The 23540-nt window shown below is 38.7% G+C and overlaps 1 pseudogene; it reads right to left on the reverse strand.

Moving 5' to 3' along the window:
• Nucleotides 1-1777: 1777 nt before the first annotated feature.
• LOC118618573 overlaps nucleotides 1778-23540 on the reverse strand; it is a 50050-nt pseudogene continuing 28287 nt past the window's right edge.

A 23540-nucleotide genomic window follows, 5' to 3' on the forward strand; every position in this document is an offset into this window, starting at 1 on the left:
TGTAAACCAGACAAATGTCAGTATATGGTACTATTCTGTGTATGTTCCTGCAACATAATTAGGAGATCAAGTATAAGAAAATTCAGGACTCTTTAATGCACTTAAAATCACTGTCATGAAGCAATGGATGGCAAATTTGCATGTGAAAGGACTGCGAACAGCATGTAGGAAGAATTGTAAAATTACTATAGTATTTATTATTATAACTTAGTGTCATGCTAGTCTCATTTTAGAATGAACTATAAGAATAGATTAAATTAGTGCCATTTTCTTTCCTTGTTAACATCTTTGTCACAAGAGCAAGCTGTCAGAATTTTAGTATCTAAAATAGTCCACGGACTATGCCTCATGATAGTTGGCCATTTCTAAACTCTGGGCTTTGATTGGTTGTTCTCAACCCTGTCTTTGCAGACATGAGTTGAACACAGGGAAATTATAATTTTTAAGCAACTAATCAGATTGCAGACACCCTGATAAAGGTAGGAAAGACAGTATAATGTTACAATTTTAAAACAGCATTTTGATCATAAAACATTATCTCCTAAGAAAATGCTTTCAACCACTGCCAAAATATGCTGTTTGACACGTGATTTTAGAATCATGACTACTCAGATATGTATAATTCTAATAGCTGTCTCTCTGAGTTTGTTCACTGTCATAAGATAATGTACAATGAACATTTCTCTGAGGGGTCAGGAATACCATGGCCTCGTCAACCTCAAGATAGATGATGATCAAAATTCAACAATTTGTTACTCTCTTAACATGTATCTTTGTCTCCCTCACTGGTCCCCCTGGGTTTTAGTTTCTACATGTAACATGGATGCTGTATTAGTTAGGGTTCTCTAGAGAAACAGAACCAAGAGAATATAAAAGAAGATTTATTATGGAGAGTGACTTACCCAATTATGGAGGCTGAGAAGTGCCACATTCTGCCTTCTGCAAGCTGGAGACTCAGGAATGCTTAGCCAGATGTGTGGGCATCCCCTGATGCAGTCAAATTGACACATAAAATTAACTGTTACAGATGCCCCTCTCCACTGTGATCTTCCTCTCCCACAATTCCCCACAATGAAGGTGACTATAAGTCTTGGTTTGCTGGGGACTGTCCCACTTTATGTCTTGGCTTAATTATCAGCAACATCATCTTTAACTCTCAAAAGCATCCCAGTTTGAACAATACATCATATGATGATTCTACTCATAATGCTTTCTCAGAGCCTCTCTAAGATTTGTCACCGCTTATGCTATATTGTACTAACATATGGATATATATTAGCTTCCTTACTAGGCTATGACTTGAGGACAGAATCTAGCTTCACTCGTCTTTTTTTGTTATCATAAGGCCTTGAACAGAGTAGGTAATCAATAGTCTTTCTTTCCGTCCAGTCAGTTTTAATGAATGACAGTACTGCATCATATACTACACCAGTTCAGAGTGAGAACTTTCTAATAAACCTTTCTGACACTAAAATTGCTTCCTTTCCAATCACCCAAAGGTACATCCCAAGGAGAGGGAAGAGAAGGCTGGATGAGCTCTAAGTTTCTCAGGGGGAAATCCAAGTTGATGTGTTCCCTCTTTGCAGGGAGATGGGACAGGGAACGTGAGTTCTAGCCCACAAAGAAAGGATTAATAAGCAATAAACATACTCCTCCGTCCTTCCTATGGGGCCTGCCTGCCCTCAAAAAAGAAACTACATCCTCAACCCACAGGTACTTTTCCATTGTTACTTGCAGCAGAGAGCCCTGGGCTCCTCCTGGAACCTCTAGCCTCCTTCTACCACCAGCGGTAGGGGCAGGGCACAGTTGGCCTGAGCCATCTTGCACATATCATGGTTCCTCTTGGTCAAAGGACCCTGGTTGTAAAAAGCCGCCAGCAGCTCATGCAACAGCGTCTCTGGCATCAGCATCCACTGGCGCTTCTCCCCCCCGCACTGCATCCACTTCAGTAATCGTTCACTTCATGCTAAGAAGCTACCACGCAGGTCCGCCAGTGGCCCTGGGCCCTGGTGCAAGTGGCCACCAGCCCACTCCCGGCGCGCGGATGCTCAGTGCTTGCTGGAGGCTGCGGAGGGGCTGCCTTCAGAGGTTGCCTGTTCCTCTGCAGACGCAGCATGGTGCTTCTCCAACGACCTCCTTTCACGGCTTCCAGGCTCTGTGTCACGAAGGATCTGGCCAGCACTTTGCCTCCTTTCATCATCGTGTTGGTGAATTGCTGATCAATGGGTCTTCAAACACTGAGCATGTTTTCATGGCTGGGGCAGCTTTCACAAGCAGAGAGTTCCTGAGCCCCCGCCCAAACTTCTCCTTCAGCTCTGCCAAGGGCTTGCTCCTCGCCAGCCTGGGGAATCTCTGTATTCAAGACCAAGCGGCTTCACTTCGTCTGGGTGGGCCCTGAAGCCGCAGGCCGGCGCTCAGCAGCCCCACGCTAAGCGCACGGCCCTCGCACGGCCCTCGCACGGCCCTCGCACGGCCCTCGCACGGCCCTCGCACGGCCCTCGCACGGCCCTCGCACGGCCCTCGCACGGCCCTCGCACGGCCCTCGCACGGCCCTCGCACGGCCCTCGCACGGCCCTCGCACGGCCCTCGCACGGCCCTCGCACGGCCGCCATCTTGGCCTGCGGAGGACCCCGCCGCGAGTGCCCTCCGCGTGCCTGAGCGGTGACGGAAGCCCCCGGGCTTCATGGGCTCCTGGGTCCGCGCATCGCCCGCTATCTGAGCACCTCTCACTCCCAGATCCCAAGGGAAGGATGGAAAGGAAACACTCATCCTCCTATTATCCGTCACGGTCTGACAAAACCCACCATGGCAGCGCTCACTCAATATTTTTTTAATTAATGAAAACATGAGTGCTGAATCACTTCAGTGCCTCAACTACCATCATTAACATAAAAAAAAAAAAAAAGCTCGTACTAGAACGATAGTGTCTAGGAGAAGACAGTGTTGGTTTATACCAAAAAAATTGAGCCCCACTTGAAAGATCTTGTCTAGCAAGTGATGGGGCTGCTGTGTCGAATCTTCGATGTGTGCCTTGTACAGAGGGCACCAGCCCGGGAGCGAGGCAACTGGAATTGGCCTTGCTCCACGTGCCATTCAATGTGCTGTCTGGGGGAGTGGAGACCGCCTACCTGGCTCCCAGAGGCCACAACCGGTTTTATGGGGGCCTGAAGTTTATATAATTGTGGGAGGTGCTTTCAGGAAAAAAAGAAAATATGTGTAAAATTATGAATACAAAACTAGGTATGAAAGTGAATATTTATTTAGAATAAGAAGTCAAGCAAATTTAGAATAAGCTACCAAAGTATCACAAGTCCATAACAATAACATAATATTTGTATTACCTAACTGCCTGACACACTTCTTTAATACTTTTTCTTCTACTTTTGGCTGCATAATACTTAAGTGGTTCTTTGGCATGTGGATATCTAGTTTTCCCAACATCATTTGTTAAAGAGGCTGTTCTTTTCCCACTGAATGGCCTTGGTGCCCTTTTGAAAATCAGTTCACTATATATGAGGGTTTATTTTGGAGTTATCAGGGCTATTCCATTGGTCTATCTCCTTATCCCAGTATCATGCTGTTTAAGTTACTGTAACTTTGTATTAAATTTTGGAATCAGGAAGTGAGTCTTCCAACTTCTTTCTTTTTCATGATTATTTTGGCTGTTCGGGGCCCTCTGAAAGGTCGTGTTTTTTATTTAAAATTTCAAATCAGGACTATGGTGGCTAAAATAATTTAAAATTATTTTAAATGGATACCACTGAATCTAAATAATATGCATTTTAAATTAACGTCCTCTTAGTTATATCCAAGAATTACTCGAGGCCATAATGATGCCACCCTACCTGAAAGGAAGTATGATTGATGAAAAGTTGAATTGGAAAGGTACAGACAGCAGTGGTAATAATATCTTCTTTTAGCTAGTTTTAAAAAGAGATGTGCCCATATAACCACATTACTAGGGCCCCATGTGAGTGAAGTGCCCTGAAATTTAGCTTCGCTGTGACTCTTGTCTTCATGCCTTTACAGAAACAGAAAATATGATTTAAAGCAGAAGAAAAAAAAACAGAATAGAGAAGACCTTATGGAGACATAGAACAACCCTCAAATACCGTCATATAAAAGTTAGATTAGGATTTAACTGAGTGGAACTACGTTGAAGATACTGAATATGTGGATTTTAAACTCTAAGCATGATTGATTTAATAATCTGTATCTTTTCTTTTTTAATCATTTAAAAATTTTTATTTTATTTTATTTTTGTTACAAATGTTTCTCCTTTTTTACCCCATTGACACCCTCCTCCCCATCCCCCCCGCCCCGTCCCCGTCTTTGTTGTCCATGTCCATTGGTTGTGCATACATGCATATAATTTCTGTGGTTTATCTCTTCCCACCCCCCTCTACCCCCTCTTTGAGGGTTGTCAGTCTGTACCCTACTTCCATGTTTCTAAGTCTACCCTATTCCTCAGACTATTATATTCATTATATTCCATATATAAGTGAGATCATGTGGTATTAGGCTTTTTCTGCTTGGCTTGTTTCACTTAGGATAACACTTTCCAGGTCCCTCCATGTTGTCTCAAAGGATAAGAGATCTTTCTTTCTTACCGCTGCATAATACTCCATTGTGTATATGTACCACAGCTTTTTTATCCATTCGTCTACTGATGGACACTTGGGCTGTTTCCAGATCTTAGCTATTGTAAATAGTGCTGCTATGAACATGGGGGTACATATATTCTTCCTGATTGGTGTTTCAGGCTTCTTAGGGTATATTCCCAGCAGTGGGATCACTGGGTCAAATGGAAGTTCAATTTTTAATTTTTTGAGGTAACACCATATTGTTTTCCATAGTGGCTGCACCAGTCTGCATTCCCACCAGCAGTGTATTAGAGTCCCCTTTTCTCCACACCCTCGCCAACACTTGTTGTTTGATGATTTGTTGATGGTGGCCTTTCTGACAGGTGTGAGGTGATACCTCATTGTTGTTTTAATTTGCATCTCTCTGATGATTAGTGATGTTGAGCATTTCTTCATATGTCTTTTGGCAATTTGTATGTGCTGTTTGGCGAGGTGTCTATTCATCTCCTCTGCCTATTTTTTAATTGGGTTTTTTGTCTTCCTTTTGTTGAGTTATATGAGTACTCTATATATTTTGGAAATTAACACCTTATCTGATGTATCATTGGAAATGAAGTTCTCCAATACAGTGGGTTGCCTTTCCATTTGGATAGTTCTTTCTTTTGCTGTGCAGAAGCTTTTTAGTTTGATGTAGTCCCATGTGTTCATTTCTTCCTTTGTTTCTGTTGCCTTAGGTGATGTATCAGTGAAAATTCTGCTGCATACGATGCCCAAATTTTGTTGCCTACATTTTCTTCTAGAATTTTTATGGATTCACGGGTTACATTTAAGTCTTTTATCCATTTTGAGTTTATTCTTGTGTATGGTGTAAGTTGATGGTCTAGTTCCATTTTTTTGCATGTAGCTGTCCAATTTTCCCAATACCATTTATTAAAGAGGCTGTCTTTACTCCACTGTATGCTCTTGCCACCTTTGTCAAATATTAATTGAGCACATTGCCTTGGGTCCATTTCTGGGTTCTCTATTCTGTTCCACTGGTCTATATGCCTGTTCTTGTGCCAGTACCAGGCTGTTTTGATTACAGTCGCTTTGCAGTATAACCTGATATCTGGTATTGTGATCCCACCTACTTTGTCCTTCTTTTTCAAAATTGCTGTGGCTATTTGGGGACTTTTTTGATTCCATATGAACTTTTGAAGTATTTGTTCTAGTTCTGTGAAATATGTCGTTAGTATTTTAATGGGGATTGCATTGAATCTATAGATTGCTTTGGGTAGTACAGTGATACCTCGGTTCTCGAACGCCTCGGATTTCGACCAAATCGGTATTCGACCAGGAGATTCGAGAAACTTTTGTCTTGGAATCCGAACAAATATTTGGAACTCGAACTTCCGAGATGAGCCGAGTTGAGCCGAATGGCATTCATTCGGCCCAGCGCGCCTTGCTTGCGTCATCAGTGTGAGTGCAGAGAGAGAGTCACGCTTTGTGGAGAGAGTCACGCTTTGTGGAGAGAGTCACGCTTTACACTGAATTTAACCCTTAGACATACTGTACACTTTTATTTCTTGCTGAGACTTATGTTTTTCTACATATTATATACAAATTAGGCCAGTAAATAGGCATTTTCTGGGGCTTGGAACGAATTAATCCAGTTTCCATTATTTCCTATTGGGTTTCATTGCTTCGGTTCTCGAACAATTTGGTTCTCGACCGTCCTCCTGGAACGAATTATGTTCGAGAACCGAGGTATCACTGTATAGGCATTTTAATGATGTTAATTTTTCCAATCCATGAACAAGGTATGTGCTTCCACTTTTTTATATCTTCCTCTATTTCTTTTTTCAATGTCCTGTAGTTTTCTGCAAATAGGTCCTTTACTTCTTTGGTTAAGTTTATTCCTAGGTATCTTAAATTTTTTGCTGCAATGGTAAATGGGATTGTTTTTTAGTTTCTCTTTCTGTGAGTTCATCATTGGTGTATAAGAATGCTGTTGATTTCTTGACATTAATTTTGTATCCTGCTACTTTGCCAAATGCATTTATTAAGTCTATTAGATTTTTGATGGAGTCGTTAGGGTTTTCTGTGCATAATATCATGTCATCTGCAAATAATGACAGTTTCATTTCCTCCTTTCCAATTTGGATCCCTTTTATTTTTTCTTCATGTCTGATTGCAGTGGCTAAGACTTCCAGTACTATGTTAAATAAGAGTGGTGAAAGTGGACAGCCCTGTCCTGTTCCTGTTCTTAAGGGAAATGTTTTTAGTTTCTGCCCATTGAGTATGATGTTGGCTGTAGGTCTTTCATATATGGCCTTTATTATGTCGAGATTTGATCCCTCTATTCCCACATTGCTGAGCGTTTTTATCAGAATGGATGCTGGATTTTGTCGAATGCTTTTTCAGCGTCTATTGATATAATTATGTGGTTTTTATTCTTCATTTTGTTTATGTGGTGTATCACATTTATTGATTTGAGAATATTGTACCAGCCTTGCATCCCTGGAATGAATCCCAATTGGTCATGGTGAATAATTTTTTTAATGTATTCCTTGATCCGATTTGCTAGTATTTTGTTCAGGATTTTGGTGTCTATGTTAATCAGGGATATTGGCCTGTAGTTTTCTTTCTTTGTAGTGTCTTTTTCTGGTTTTGGAATTAGAATTATGCTGGCCTCATAAAACTAGTTTGGAAGTATTTCTTCTTCTTGAATTTTTTGAAATAGTTTGAGGAGAATGGGTATTAGTTCTTTGAATGTTTGGAAAAATTCCCCCGTGAAGCCATCGGGCCTGCGCCTTTTTTTTTTCTGTGAGAGTTTTGATTGCATCTTCAATTTTTTTACTTGTTATTGGTCTGTTCAAGTTTTCTATCTCTTCCCAGTCCACTTTTGGGAGACTGTGTGTTTCTAGAAATTTGTCCATTTCACTTAAATTGTTGAATTTGTTGCCATATAATTGTTCATAGTAGCTGTTAACGATCTTTTGTATTTCTGTGCTGTCAGTTGTTACTTCTCATCTTTTGTTTCTGATTTTGTGCATTTGGGTTCTTTCTTTGTTTCTTGGTGAGTCTAGCTAAGGGTCCATCAATCAATCTTGTTTATCTGTTCGAAAAAACAGCTCTTTGTTTCATTGATCCTTTGAATTATTTTTTTGGTCTCTATGTCATTTATTTCTGCTCTGATCTTTACTATTTCCTTCCTTCTATTGCTCTGGGGTTTTCTTTTTGTTTGCTTTCTAATTCTTTAAGTTGTGAGGTTAGACAGTCAATTAGAAATATTTCTTGTTTCTTGAGGTAAGCTGCAGTGCTATAAAATTTCCTTTCAGAACTGCTTTTGCTGCATCCCATAGATTTTGTGTTGTTGTGTGTTCATTTTCATTGGTTTCCAGGAAGTTTTTAATTTCTTCCTTGATCTCCTCGGTAACCCATTCGTTGTTTAATAATATGCTATTTAGCCTCCACGTGTTGAAATGTCTTTGCATGTTCTTGTTGCAATTGATTTCTAGTTTCATGCCATTGTGATCTGAGAAGATGCTTGATATGATTTCAATCTTCTTGAACTTGTAGAGATTTAGTTTGTGTCCTATCATGTGGTCTATCTTTGAGAACGTCCCATGTGTCCTTGAGAAGAATGTGAATTCTGCAGTTTTGGGGTGTAATTCTGTGTAGATATCTATTAAATCCATTTGGTCTAGTGCTTCATTTAGAGTCTCTGTTTCCTTGCTAGTTTTTTGTCTAGACGATCTATGCAGTGCTGTCAACGGGGTGTTGAAATCCCCTGTTATGATTGTATTGCTGTCTATTTCTCCCTTGAAGTCTTCCAGAAGATTTTTAATATATTTTGGTGCTCCTATATTGGGTGCATATATGTTTATCAAGGTTATATCTTCCTGTTGGAGAGATCCTTTCAATATTATGTAGTGGCCTTCTTTGTCTCTAGTTATGGTCTTCATTTTGAAATCTATTTTATTAAATATGAGTATTGCTACCCCAGCTTTTTTGTTTTTTGCTTTTCATTTACTTAGAAAAATTTTTTTTTCATCCCTTCACTTTCTACCTATGTGCGTCTTTTGTTGTGCGTTGGGTCTCTTGTAAATGACATATATGTGAGTCATGCTGTCTTATCCAATCAGCTACTCTGTCTTTTTATTGGAACATTCAGACCATTTACATTTAAGGTGATTATTGATACGTACCTATTTATTGCCCTTTTTGTTTAGTTTGGTTATATTTTTCTTCCTATTTCTTCTACTAATTACAGCAGTCCTTTTAACATTTCTTGCAGTGCTGGTTTGGTGCTAATGTATTCCCTTAGCTTTTTTTTTTTTTTTTGTCTGGGAAGCTCTTTATTTGACCTTCTATTTTTAATGACAGCCTTGCTGGATAGAGTAGTCTTGGATTCAGATTCTTGTTTTTCATGATCTTAATAACCTCATGCCATTTCCTTCTGGCCTGTAGTGTTTCTTGTGAGAAGTCATTTGAGAGCTTTATGGGGTTTCCTTTGTATGTAACCTGTTGCTTATCTCTTGCTGCTTTTAGGATTCTCTCCTTGTCTTTAATTTTTGGTATTTTAATTGCTATGTGTCTTGGTGTGGGCTTGTTTAGGTTCTTCTTACTTGGGGCTCTCTGTGCTTCTTGAACTTGAATGCCTTCTTCCTTCACCAAATTAGGGAAGTTTTCTGTCACTATTTCTTTGAATATATTCTCTAACCCTTCCTCATTTTCTTCTTCGGGGACTCCTATGATGCAAATATATTTATGTTTCCAGTTGTCCCACAGTTCTTAAGCTGTCTTCCTGTTTTTTAATTGTTTTTTCCTTTTGGTTTTCTGATTGGTTGATTTTTTTCTACCCTGTCTTCTAATTCACTGATCCAGTCCTCAACTTTGTTCTTTAGACCTTCCAATGTGTTCTTTATGTCTGATATGTCATTTTTTTATCTCTTCTTGGTGGTTTTAATTTGCAATTGTTTTATTTTCAGCATCTCTATGTCCTTACTCATGCTGTTGAGCTTCCTCAAGATCATGGCTCTGAATTCTAGCTCTATTAACTTGCCTAACTGTTCCACATTGATCTCATCTTCGGTGGAGGTCTCTTGGTCTTTCATTTGGCTTCTGCTTCTGTGTTTCACCATTTTGGCTATCACAGTGGGCTTTTGAGCCCGTCACATTTTCCCTGTGTGTGTTGTTGTTCTGCTGTTTGTGTCTCCCTTTTCTGGGTTTAGATGAGCGAGGGAGGACCCACATTAAATACCAGTGTCAAGTCTTACTTTCCTGGTTAAAGTTGCTAGCCCAGGAAATGTACTGTTATCCTCTAGCTCTTTGTCTGGAGGCTAGCAGTGGAGGATACTTGATGAGTTTGGGTTGTTAGTTGATTGAAAAACTCCCTCAGGTACTCAGGCTAAGGGGATTTCCCGAGGGTGGAGCAGATGCTGGTTGTTAGTGAGCCTCAATTTGCATTTCTATGGCCCACAGGGTGGGTTTGAATTTCTGAGGGCAGGGCTGCTGCCTCTCCCCAGAGTTCTGGGAAGGAGCAATATGGCCACCGTCCTGCATGGCTGCAACTCAGCAAAAGCTCTGAGCGCCCTCCAAATCCCGTGTGTCCCCACACACTTCCAGTCCAGTCTGCCCTTCCTCTGCCAGAGTCCAAGGTGAGTGGCTGTGGGTATTTTAGCCTCTGTTCTGGCTCTGGGCTGTGGAGCCCCCTGGGAGTGTAACCTGAGGGCGCAGCTCACAGCTAAGGCCGCTGTCGAGCTGCCGACCGTGGGCTCCCAGCCCCTGTCTTGCGCCTTCGCAATCCTACCGGGATCGAATCAGTGTCCCTGGTTATATGGTCCTCACAGGCTGTTTTACTGTTGCTTTGTCCCGTCAATTTGTCTGTGTTTTAGTCGTAATTCCAGTTTGGTCCTGGGAGATGGTCTGTGTAGCTTCTGTTCCCTCCACCGCCATTTTGGAATCTCTCTTTTTTTTTTCGTATGTGCCGCTAGCAGGAACCGAACCCGGGACTCTCTGGTCCACAGGCCGACGCTCCAACCGCTGAGCCAAACTGGCCAGGGCAGTAATCTGTATCTTGAGGTATATACCACACCAAAGCAGCATTGTGGAATGTGAGTAATAAACCCAGTCAATCATCTGAGTATATCAATTACACAATCTTGAATAGCCAGATATACACACAAAGCTTTTGGCTCCCCAGTTTAGAAGATTATCAGTGAGAAAGCTACCTTTTTGCATCTTTTGGTCTGTCTCCCTTTATTGCTCTTAGATTTCTTATATCCCCAGCATCTAGCTCAGCATCTAGCCTATACTAGCTATATATTAGAGGTACAAATATTTTTCAAATCAGTCAAGGAATCAATAAAAGTTTAGATTATGAATCTACAATTATTATTTAGCAGTTACTGTACACAAAGCATTATGTGGAAAAACTTATTTTTTATCCCTTAGGAATCACATTTCATTTCAAGAAAATAATAATTATAGCTCTGGCTGGTATTCTCAGTGGTTAGAGCATGGACCTGTGCCCTGAAGGGTTGTCCATTCAATTCCTGGTCAAGGGCAAGCACCTGGGTTGCAAGTTCAATCCAAGCCCTGGTTGGGGCATATACAGGAGACAACCAATCAACGTGTCTCTCTCAAATATCTCTCTCCTTCCCCCCAATCTTCCACTCTCTCTAAAAATCAATGAAAAAAAAATATCCTCAGGTCAGTATTAACAACAAAAAAAGAAAGAAAGAAAAGAAGAATTATAGGGAAAATATGATAGTTAATTCAAAGAAATTAACTGGACCTAAATGAAATAATAGACTATTAGAAGTGGCTTGACCACTAGTTTCTGGCCAATGTCACATTTGCTCAAGTTTATTTAAAGCTTGCAGAGTGCAGATGCTCCATGGATATTTCAGTTAAAAAAGAATCATTCCCTCAATAAGAACTGTGTACAGACTGCATGGCAGCACTGCACTGTCCCTTAGGAATACACTGAGACTTCCATGTGGAGTTAATATTCTAGGAGAACTAGACACACATTACCATAAGGCAAAACTAGGATTCAGCAGCACGATTGAGAAGCTAATGTTATCTTACTATTAAGGGTTATCCTGATCCCAATTTTCAATGGTAGGGGGTTCACTATCAACAACAATATTTACCCAAGATAGCATCAGATTTCACAGGTTAAGAACTCAATCTTACAAGACTGCCCTCACCTCACAATGCACCCTCAGTTTCAAATGCCAATGGCAAGTCCAGGTTGTCATCTAGGTTACAGACCCAAAGGCTGTTGATTGGAGATTTCAGTGATGCCCTCCTTGAGTTTGTTATGTTTAAAAGAGACAAAAAGAGGGAGTTGTCACGGACTTTAGAACAAAAGGTGCCCTCAGTGAGAGGTTGTATGGCTGGAATGATACATGCAGGCCTTAGTAAAACACAGCCTGGGTTGGAATCTCAGCTCTGCTCCTTCCTAACTCTCAAGTTGGAGCATGTAATTTAACCTCTCTGTGCCTCAGCTTCCTTCTCTGCATACTGGACAGAAAGTAAGATAATATTTGTACTCTGTATTACTATATGTAACCGTCTATTGTATTCCTACTTTAATTATACTAACTGGTGTTATGAGGAGTAACTTAGTTGATTCATTCAATCTACTTGGCTCAGTACCTGGCACTTTGTAAACACTCAATAAACTCTCAAAAAAATATCTTTCAGATTTTACTGACATTTTCACCTGGTTCTATAAATTCATAATGTCACTTTTTCTAAGATGAGCTTTAAAAGACTGCTATTATTACTATAAATATTGAGTGCCTATTACTACATCATAAAGTGGGTAAGAGCATCTAAGTACACTGTATGGCAACATTCAGCATTTAATCCAAAAGGGCAATCCTAGACCCTCTTGCAATTTTTTCCATCTAGTAATTTGTTATTAGGTTCATCTGGAGGTGCCATTTGTGAGACCCCACACAACCAAACCATTAATCAGAATTAATCACGGAAGTAAGATAAAAGCCCATGGCCAGCCCTGGGCCAGAGCAGCCTGTTACACAATCAGAATGAATTACAATCACAGACACCGTAATTTCTTATAAAGGCTGCAGGGGAGGGGAGAGAAAATAAGCAAACCTATTTTAAAGATCATAGACAATATGCTCTTCAAATGAACCTAACTTAATGCCTCTTGCAAGGTCAGACCAAGGGTGAAGAAATGAGAATTGGCCAAACACTAGAGCAATTTCCAGCTAAATAGAAAGCCAGATATTCTTTTCTTCACTGACAACAGAAAATACACTGAGAGACAAGAAGGGTTGGTCATTGATGCCAAAAATGTACTTTCCATTCTTTGAGGCGTCTAAAGTCTCTTCTTTTATCCATTTTCTATTTTTCCTCTTATTGCCATTCTCTGTTTTTGTCAATGACCTTACTTCAATCCAACTCAGCCTCTGTCTAATGGCCTGAAGAGGACTTCTTCACATGATGGAAAGCTTTAGATTTAAGATCCCCCTCCTTCATTAGAGGGAAAAGTGAACAGCCTCTATGTGCTGGGTGTTAATGAATGTGAAGAAAGATTTTTTTTGTATGTGTTTTACACATTATGTTCTTGACTCCTAGAGGTGCTACAATAAATTGCCGCGCTTCATTTACAAGGAGCCATAACAGAAGCAAAATGAGAATCTGGCGACAAATTGCTTCTCAGTCACCCTGGGTCAGGCTGTTGGGGCTAATGAGAAGAGGGGCTCTAATTTTAAACTCCTCCTCAACCAAGCCATTCCTGCATTAATGTTCGCTGTTGTAAATTGTAAAGTCAAATGAAGGAGCACTGTTGAAAATTAACCAGTATTTTTATCCTTTGAGTACCCAATAGAGCATATTTTGGCTTCTGTAGCTGGTGGTTATCGAAGGCGGCTCAGCTTACACCAGGGGTGCCAGCCTTCCCTGTGGATCTCCGCTTCCTCCTCACAACACCACTCTCCTTATTCCTCCTCTTTTTATACCCAAGCCTTCCTTCCACCTTCACAAAGAAAAATCCACCAGCAGAAGTAAATAGTATAGATTTTCAACAAGATTATAAAGTGGCCTATAGCAGCAGTGTTTGAAACCAGCCTCTTCGTGGGTCCATTTAGCAAGATACTACATACAGACATTAAAAGTCAGAGAATTATACTATCCATTTAGTCCTGCTGCATGCTTAATGATCTGTAATTGTGCATATGGAGGAAGAGTCAGTAAATCACTGACCCTGTGATGGCTGGAAGCACTTTGTTGCTGGAAGACTAAAGCAGGATTTGAACAAATAATGAGAAACCAATGCAGCACCTGCCTCACATAAAATACTTTCATAATCCCACATTTTACCAGTCTATAAAAGCTAACAGCAGGCAAAAAGAGGTGATAATAAAGAAAGATGTTTTATTAAAGTATGCAGGATTTTGATCCCACATGGATGTCCAGACAATGATTCAAAATTCAGGTTTGTTTTGGGGGTTTTTTGGTCATGTGTTTTAAGTGTGGATTAATGAAATGAAAGTTCCCCTTGTGTGTAAAGTGTCTGTCCGGGTGCATTCTTCCATAAAATCACTACATAAAATACAAATTAACCACACTACCCTAGTCTAATCATTGTAATCAGTTATGTTTTCATGTGTACATTACTGATATATAAGGCTGTTGTAGTTCTTGTGTGTGGTTTAATTGCTTGTTTTTGCATATCTTGTGTGATTGATGATGTTCTAGAAATCTTTTCCCCTAAAGGAGACTTTGTAAATTACTTTGTTTAGATGCTAATGATTGTATTTCATTAGTGGCCCTCTCATCCAGAATCATCTTTAAATGAATGAATATGCCATAATTAAAAATCTGAATTATGAATTACTTTGAAAGGAGACAACATTGTCCCGATTTCCCACTGCGACACAGTGTTATTTCAATTATGTAAATATGTTTAATCATTCCCCTTTTGTTTTTCTAATTATTTAATATTAATGTTGCTTTACCCCTTTATTGCTACAAGAAGGGATATGGCATCTTAAATGAGAGTACTTAGACAAGTGATACACAGATGACTAGATTAAAGCAGACATTTATCAGAATGCATAACCCATTTCAAAAACAAACATGCTATTAACATTCATACTGATATAGCAATACTAGCTATAATTGCACTTCATGAATGTTTTGTCTGTACAAATCTAATGTATTCACAATGAACAATTTCCAATTATTGTATTTTTCTTATAAAAAGTCCTGGTGAAACTTTCTTGAGGTGTACATCTGAGCCCACCATAAGACCACCATTTTTTCTACAGTAGGAAATTTGCAGCTGCTCAAGTACTACTACACTTGACATATTCAAATTTCATCTAACCAACTTTGGGCCTTCAAAAAAATGTTTGCCAAAGAAGAATGTGCTTTTAAGTCCCTCTGCCCTTTTTACTCCCTCCCTGAAGTAAGAGAAATATTAGGAAATGTACTCTTCTACTCAACAGCTCTCACATAAGCCTTCAAGATGCTTCCCTTGCAAGAAAAGCATGAACCCAGCAGTGGAGAACACCAGAGGTCACCGTGTATGACAGTCAATTTTATACATTCACACTTCAGAAATCTTTTTCAAACCAACTGCAGAGGTCTGATTTGTTCTTTGGGAAACATTCCACTAACTTCAATTTAGACATTTCTATTTTAATGCAGCTAGACTACATAGGAGTATGTTTCTCTACCAGTTAGCAATTTAGATACTTTCAGTATTATTATAAACTGACTCTCAACATACAAGAGCCTTAATTATGTTGGTTTAATATTTTGTACTTAAATATTGTTATTTGTAAACTAACAGTGGGAAATGTTACAACTTCCCCCATGTTTCTTTCTTATTTTAATGTTACAATAAAATATGTAATTGTTGATTGAGTTGTGAAGTTACATTAATTATATTAGTAATATTAAGATTATGATTAAAATATTTGGTCTTCCTATACATATTAAAAGTGTGAGCAATCTTTAAAGGCCTCCTTTCCAAATCACTATTTTTTTCTAATTTGAACCCTTAACTTTAGCAATGATAGAGACAAAGATAGGATTTAATAGTGTATCTGGGTATAACTTGCACACAAACACAAATTATTTTGGAAAGAGCATGGGAGATGAGAATTCACAGAAATCTGCGGTTCAGTTTTTAAATCATGATTCTATTGGATTTTTAAAAACTCATCATGGGCTACACCTACAAAGCACTCATGAAGTCTTATAGACAGACAAAATGAAGCAATATTTATTTACATTATAAAGAAAAGTGGGTAAATTATTTTCTGCCTAATTTAACACATTTTATTTCTCATATTTTTTTCTCTCATTGAGAAAAACTTATACTCAGGGAACTAATGATTTTCCCCAAATTAAGGGAAACCTTTCTATTATGAATATTTGTCATGATTAACAGAATAAAGCCACAGGTTGTCAAGATCAAAGAAAAAACAAACTTCTGTGTAGATGACAAGAAATTAAGTCTTTTTACTGACAACACATTGATTTTAATGACAATAATAATCCCTATTGAATTTTTCAGATAGATATAATTGTATAATTATTTTTTTTATTATTTTTTTACACATGTAACTGGAAATCCTGAAATCTTATAACACCAATATAGAGAAACATCCCAAGAATCCTTTAAAACTAATGTTTTGTGTCTACAGATACATTTTGCTTTTGATCAGCTCAATATTCTATCAATTCTATGGAATCCATAGGAAGGAAATTCATGAAAAGAGCATGAGAGATGAGAATTCACAGAAATCTGCAGTTCAGTTTTTAAATCATGATTCTATTGGATTTTTTAAAACTATATAATTAGGATTTGGTCTAAATATGCATTATCAGGAAGAAAGATGAGGGAAGTATTGGGAAAACCATACCTACATTATTTGGATATTTCATTTTAATTAAAATTGAAGAGTAAAGAAGGACCTGGAAAATATATTCTCTTGAAGGCCAGGTCTGTTGCTGTCCAAGACAAAAGACAGACTGGACAGGCCATGAAACTGTGTGACAGCAGCATGTCAGGGGAATCAGTTAAGGCAAGCAATGTCCTTTCTAAAAGCATCTCTGTCTCCAACACAGGAGGAAACCACAATACTTTCCACTGAAGAAGGCTTAGATGGTCTTTCCACTCAAATCTTCCTCAGACCAAAGTGCCCTAGCAACTTGATTTCAGTACCTGAATGGAGACAGACAATTAAAAACAAAAGTACACTTGTACTTATCCAAACCTGGCATTTCAGGAAGATAAGACTCACCAATAAGCTCTTACTAGACATGCTCAAAATAGCCAAAGAAAAGGTCCTAACCTCAGATCCCTAGAAAATTCCTCCCTAGGAGTGTTAAACCCATGGAAAATGGTTTAGGGAGATCCAAGTACAAGCACCAACTCTATTCATCCCACTTCTACCTGAAAAAGTCAGCATGAGGCAATTGTACCCTGATTATTAATCATCACAGTTATGGGAAAGCAAGATGGAAGGCAATCATTTTTCCTTCATTCATTCAATAAATGTTTTGAGTGCCTAAAATGAGCAAAGCTCTCTTCTTGGGGCTTTGGAGGCTACATAAGTGAAACACACACACACACACACACACACACACACACTTATTTTATTTACTCAACGTACTAAATTATGCCTGGTATTTCTTTATCTTGTTTTATTGTACTAGCTAACATTTCCAGTATAATATTGAATAGGAGTGAGGAAAGCAGACATTCTTGCCTTGCTCCCAATCTTAGGTATACATAGCACTCAGTTTTTCACCATTAAGAATGATATTATTGGTAGATTTTTAGTGTGAATGCCTTTTATCAGGTTGAGGAAGTTCACTTCTATTTCTAGTTTTCCGAGAGTTAACTTTTTCCAAGTATGTTCATGAGGGATATTAGTCTGTAGTTTTGGGGATTTTTATTTGTTTTTGTAATACCTCTGACTGATTTTGCTATTAGGGTAATTTGGCCTAATAAAATAAGCTGGAAAGTGTTTCATCTTTCTCTGTTTTTCAGGAGGACATTGTATAGAATTGATGCCAATTCTTTTATAAATTGTTCATAGAATTTGCCTGTGAAACCAATTGGGTGGAGATTTCTTTTGCAGGAAGTTTTAAACTACAAATTCAATTTCTTTAATAGTTATACAGCTGTTGGGGTTATCTATTTATCTGGGGTAAATTTGGGAGGAATTTGTTGTTGTAAGGAGTGCTTTGTTTCATCTAATCTGTTGAAATGATATGCATAGAGTTGTTAGATTCCTTTATTTTCCTTTTAATGTTTGCAGGGTTTTTGGTAATGTCCCTTCCTACTCCTGACATTGGTCTTCTTTTTTATTTGGCAGTCTTGCTAGAGTTTTGTGGGATTTCATTGATCTTTTCAAAGTGTCAGCTTTTGATTTTCTCTGTTATTTTTTTGTTTTCAGTTTTATTATTTCTGGTCTTGTCTTTATAATTTTCTTCCTTCTGACTAATTTGGGTTTGATTTTCTCTTTCTCTACTGTCTTAAGGTAGAAGCTTAAGTTCTTGATTTGAGGCCTTTCTTCTTTTTAAAATATGCACATTTAATGCTATAAATTTCCTTTTAAGCATTACTTTAGTTTTATCCCACAGTTTTCATTTTCATTTTTATATGCCTCAAAATATTTTCAAATTTATTTTGAGACTTACTCTTTGACCCATTAATTATTTAGATATTAAACGATTCATTTTCAAGTATTTAGAGTTTTATTATCTTTCTATAATTGATTTCTAGCTTGATTTAGCATAGTCTTAGAATATAATTTGTGTCATTTCCATTCTTTTCAATTTGTTAAAGTATTTTTATGATCTAGAACATAGTCTATATTGTTGAATGGTCCACATGCAAGTGAAAAGAATTCTGTTTCTGTTGGGTGAAGTGTTCTATACATGTCAGTTAGATCCAGTTGGTTTATGGCATTCTTTATTTCTTCTATATCCTTACTCATTTTACATCTATTCATCATACCTATGACGAAGAGGAGTGTTAAAGTCTCCAACTACAATTGTGAATTTGTTCATTTCTCCTTTTATTTCTATCTTAAAGTTCTGTTATTAGTTACATATACATTTAGTATTTGTATGTATTCTTGATGAATTGATCCTTTTAACAGTATGTAATATCCCTCTTTCTCCCTGTCAATATTCTTTTCTCTGAAGTAGTCTTTGATATTAATATAGTCACTCCAGCTTCTTTTTATTAATGTTCTATGGCACATCTTTTTCTATCCTTTTACTTTTAACCTACCTACATCACTATTAAATTAGAATTGCCTAGAGTGGGGAATGAGGAGACTAGTGAATATGAGATTGAAGAAAAGAGAAAGAGATTGGAAAACAGGAGAGAGGTCATTTCTACACATTCCCTGAGCATTGGGCCTCTCCTTTCCTAGGCCACAAGCCAGGGATGAAAGACTGGAACTCTGTCTGAACTATAGTGCTCGCTTCCATGTTTCTAGGCACACTGAGTGCAGATTAGAGTATACCAGAGGGAGAGAAATGATAAATGCACCACCTATTGGATTGTACTTCAAATTCTATGTTGTTCCAGTCTATTTGCCACTTTCATTCTAAAAATCCTTCAATAGTTTCCCCATACATTCTGTCCACATTGTATAATTATATTTAGTTAGAAAGAGAAGGCAAAATTTGTATACTTCACTTCACTCACAATCATAACTCCAGTTTTGATCTTCTTTTTAAATATCAGACCTGAAAGTGGTCTATATAACTGCTGCCCACGTCTCACTGGCATGCTGAGGCCAGATGTACCTGTTTAAGAGATTTTAGGATAATCTAAAGCATGAGCCAAAACAGGCCATTCTTATGGAATAGCCACTGGAAGCAGGTTGGGGGGACTTGAAAGTTGGGTGGGGCAGGACCTTAGGGTATCACCAAGGTGGGGCAAGCAGTCTCACTGGTCAGGACTCAGTCTATATTGCATAACTATTTGCAGAATCCATCACTTCTGCTAAGAAAATTGACACTGAAAAATGTAATTTTTATATCCAGAAAGAAAAAAACACTATGGTGAATGGATGGGATTCTTTTTCTTATGTACTTTTTCTTTTTAAAAATTTTTTCCCCTTTTATTGATTTTAGAGAGCGAGGAAGTGAGAATGTGAGAGAGAGAGAGAGAGAGAGAGAGAGAGAGAGAACCATCGATGAGAGAGAACATTGATTGGCTGCCTCCTGCATGCCCCCCACCCCCAGCCCAGGGATTGGGCCCACAACCTAGGCATATGTCCTGACTGGGATTTGAAATGGCGACCTCTTAGTGCATGGGTCGACGCTCAACCACTGAGTCATACTGGTCAGACTCGATATGCTTTTGATTACTGAAACATTTCATTCTTCTTTCCATATGAAAACACCCTACTCCATGGAAGAAAACCCAAAGGCCTATCTAACGCTGAACCTAGCTCAAAATCCAGGCTCTCTGGATAATATTCAGTCTTCCCCTTGGGGCTCCCTTTGGGTTAGTAACCTATAACTAAAAAGACTATTCTCTGCTTCCCCCATATCTATTATACAATAAGACAGCAAGGACATGATACCCACAATAAATGTTACTATTATAAATGGGAAATATGAGGAGATATACAGCATTCTCTGGTCTACAGCAATTTTTAAAGCCCTACCAGTAAAAACTGTGAAGCCATTCCCCATTCCCCAATTCCTTGCATCCTGCAGGAAAGGAAGATTCCTTGATCAAACCTGATTCTTCACTCTGGGAGGAGCTCCCTTGTCCATTTTTCTTCCTTTCATACCTTCAGGTACAATCTGAAACTTCAGCAGATAGGTTGTACCCACCAGCATATTAATGCTAAAAAGTGTGTGTAATCTTAAATGATACTAACTCATCTGAAATAAGATTTCCAAAGTGGAAGAACACCTCTATTCTGATAAAGCATTTATCTCAACAACTTGAAGGAAGAGAAATAGTGGATTTTGAAAAAGGGATTCTGAATAGAATGAAACCCTACTTGTACTGGGCTTGAAGGTGCCTAGGTGAGGCCAAGTTGTGAACCAAGACCAGATGCTGTTAGTGCCAGGCCTAAGCCTAGTTAGGGAGAGGTAGGGGGCATGCTGGGGCCAGATGTACCTGTTTAAGAGATTTTAGGATAATCTAAAGCATGAGCCAAAACAGGCCATTCTTATGGAATAACCACTGGAAGCAGGTTGGGGGGACTTGAAAGTTGGGTGGGGCAGGACCTTAGGGTATCACCAAGGTGGGGCAAGCAGTATGAGCCAGGTAAATGGATACTCAGACATGGCACCCACCTGCTGACTCTGTGGTGGAGAGGGCTCATCAAAGGAATAATAGCCTCTGACAACACTTCTGTCTGGAAGAAAGCTGACCTCTGAGTTCTCATCCTGATGCTGGACAATTCAGTTCCTCCCCATATGTCTCTGGTGCCTTTCAAGCTGCTGCCCCAGCTCTGGAGTTCAGAGGAAGTGAGTATGAAAAAGGTCGTGCATAGGTCCTTTAAAATTAACTACCTGGAACTCCTGAAACCCTCTGTCTCCCTCAGTGTCAATTCCCACTGGTTTTTACAGTCAGAAGTTATGAGGAATACTCCACCTGGCACAGAAACTCTGGGCTGAGGCGGGGTAGACAAGGAGCCTGGGGTAGGTCTGGGACTCCTCACTCCTCAGGGTGGACATCTGCTGCCTAGATATCCCTCCCAATTTTATCTGTCACATGTGGGTGTGGGACCAGCCCATTCTGTGTTTTTACCCCTCCTACCAGTCTCGATGTAGCTTCTCCAAGTCCCTAGTTGTAGGACTTCCATTCAGCCAGATTTCAGGCAGTTCTGAATGATGATTGTTCTGTAGTTTAGTTGTAATTATGATGTGGTTGTGGGAGGAGACAAGTTTAGCTAGGCCACCATCTAATAATAAAAGTGTCTGATATTTGTATAGTATCTGATACATTTTCTAGTGTTTCCACATATCCTAAATAATCTGGTAAAGTCAGGAAAAGACTCTTATGGCACACATTCTAGAATATGGAAACCTAAGGCTCAGAGAAGCTAAATGGCACAACTAGTTACAGAGGGTGCAAAGTGGTCCCAAGTTTTATTCAGTACTCTGTCCCCTACACCCTGCTACCATCAACATTATTCTTGACCATAAATGTAAGGCTTTATTTCTAAACAAAACCTAGGATAAAGGTATAGAAATAAGTTAACTTGACTTAATAAACTTCTAGTGCTGTTCACATTCTCTTTTTTAGATAGATTTCAATATGTTTTTGCTTGTTTTGTTTTGTTTGTTTGGTTGGTTAATCCTCACCTGAGGATATTTTTTCCATTGCTCTTTAGATAGAGTGGAAGAGAAGAAGGGGGAGAGGGACAGAGAGAGAGAGAAACATCCATGTGATAGAGACACATAGATTGGCCACCTCCCACACGATCCCAACTGGGGCCAGAGATTAAACCTGCAACCCAGGTACTCACCCTTGACCAGGAATTGAACCCGTGACCCCTCAGTCCACAGGCCAATGCTCAAACCACTGAGCCAAACCGTCCAGGGCAGATTTCAATGTTTTTAAAATAAAAAATTACCATTTATCCCTCAACTTTTTATTTAAAGTTGAAATAATTAGACTGTATTTAAAAACTGAAAATTTATCTCATTCTCCAGTCCATATACACACTTGACTTGTAAGGTGTTGGAGCAGCCATCTAACTCTATCATGCCTTGGTTTTCTCACCCACAAAATCAAGGTAATACTAATAATGCCTCTCACAGGGACGCATGAGTTTTAAATAAAACACTTATTATGACACATGTAGCCCTGTGCTTGGTAGCAAGTGGAAGAACCAGAATTTGACTCAAACTTTTCTTGCTCTAAACCAAATGCTTAACCTCTACCACTATAGCAGGTTTCATGGCACATATTAATAAATAAGAGTAGAAAAGTAGAATACAACATACTAAGCTAAAACAGTTTGGCATTTGGAGCCACTGCAGGTGTTTGAGCAGAAACAAAAATGTTAAAATAAGACATCTAGAAAAATTATTTTGGAAACATACATACATAGGATAGATTAAAAAGATAGTGTAAGAAGTTTGATTTACTAGAAAGAAACTAGTTCACTTTTCTTACCACTAATATAATCAAATTGATCATTATGAACTAATTTTTCATAGCATACAATATTTTCCTAATTTTGTAATAAGTCAAATTAATTCACAGTCTCCTTTAATTGTCAGTTCTTGCCTTTAGTAACTAACTGGTTTATAGATACTCTTTACCACAAAAAAGCTAAGGAGAAAATGAACAAGCAACCAAAGAAACAGCTCACAAAAATAAAAATAAAACAGTTTTAGAGATGGTCTTGGTTTATGAAATCAATTTCTATGAGGAATGTAAAAATAGAATATAAAACTGGAATGTTGATACCTAAAAGATCACTTCTGTTCTAAGAATATTTAAAAAATAAGTTTAGCCCTGGCCGGTTTGGTTCAGCGGTTAGAGCGTCTGCCTGCGGTCCTGAGAGACCCGGGTTCGGTTCCCGCTAAGGGCATGTACTTCGGTTGCAGTTTGTCCCCGGCCCTGGTCGGTTGTGCGGGTGGCAGCCACTCGATGTGTTCCTTTCACATCGATGTTTCTCTCTCTCTCTCTGTTCCTCTTTCTCCCTCCCACTCTACCTGAACAAAAAAAAAAAGTGGAAAAAAAAATATCCTCGGGTGAGGATTAAAAAAAAAAAAAAAAAGTTTATAATAAAGTTAAAATATTTAGCTTTTTATTTTTATATTACATGAACTTTATTTTTCAATGAATATTTATTTAAGAATACTAACTTAAAATTATAGAGCTATAGCTACTTGAATAAAAAGAATCGTAGTATCAATTAAATAACAGTAGCTAAACTAAGAAGAAAGAGATCATCAAAATTGCTTTAAAGAGGA

Source organism: Molossus molossus, unplaced genomic scaffold, assembly GCF_014108415.1.
Source record: "Molossus molossus isolate mMolMol1 unplaced genomic scaffold, mMolMol1.p scaffold_m16_p_1, whole genome shotgun sequence".
NCBI lineage: Eukaryota > Metazoa > Chordata > Mammalia > Chiroptera > Molossidae > Molossus > Molossus molossus.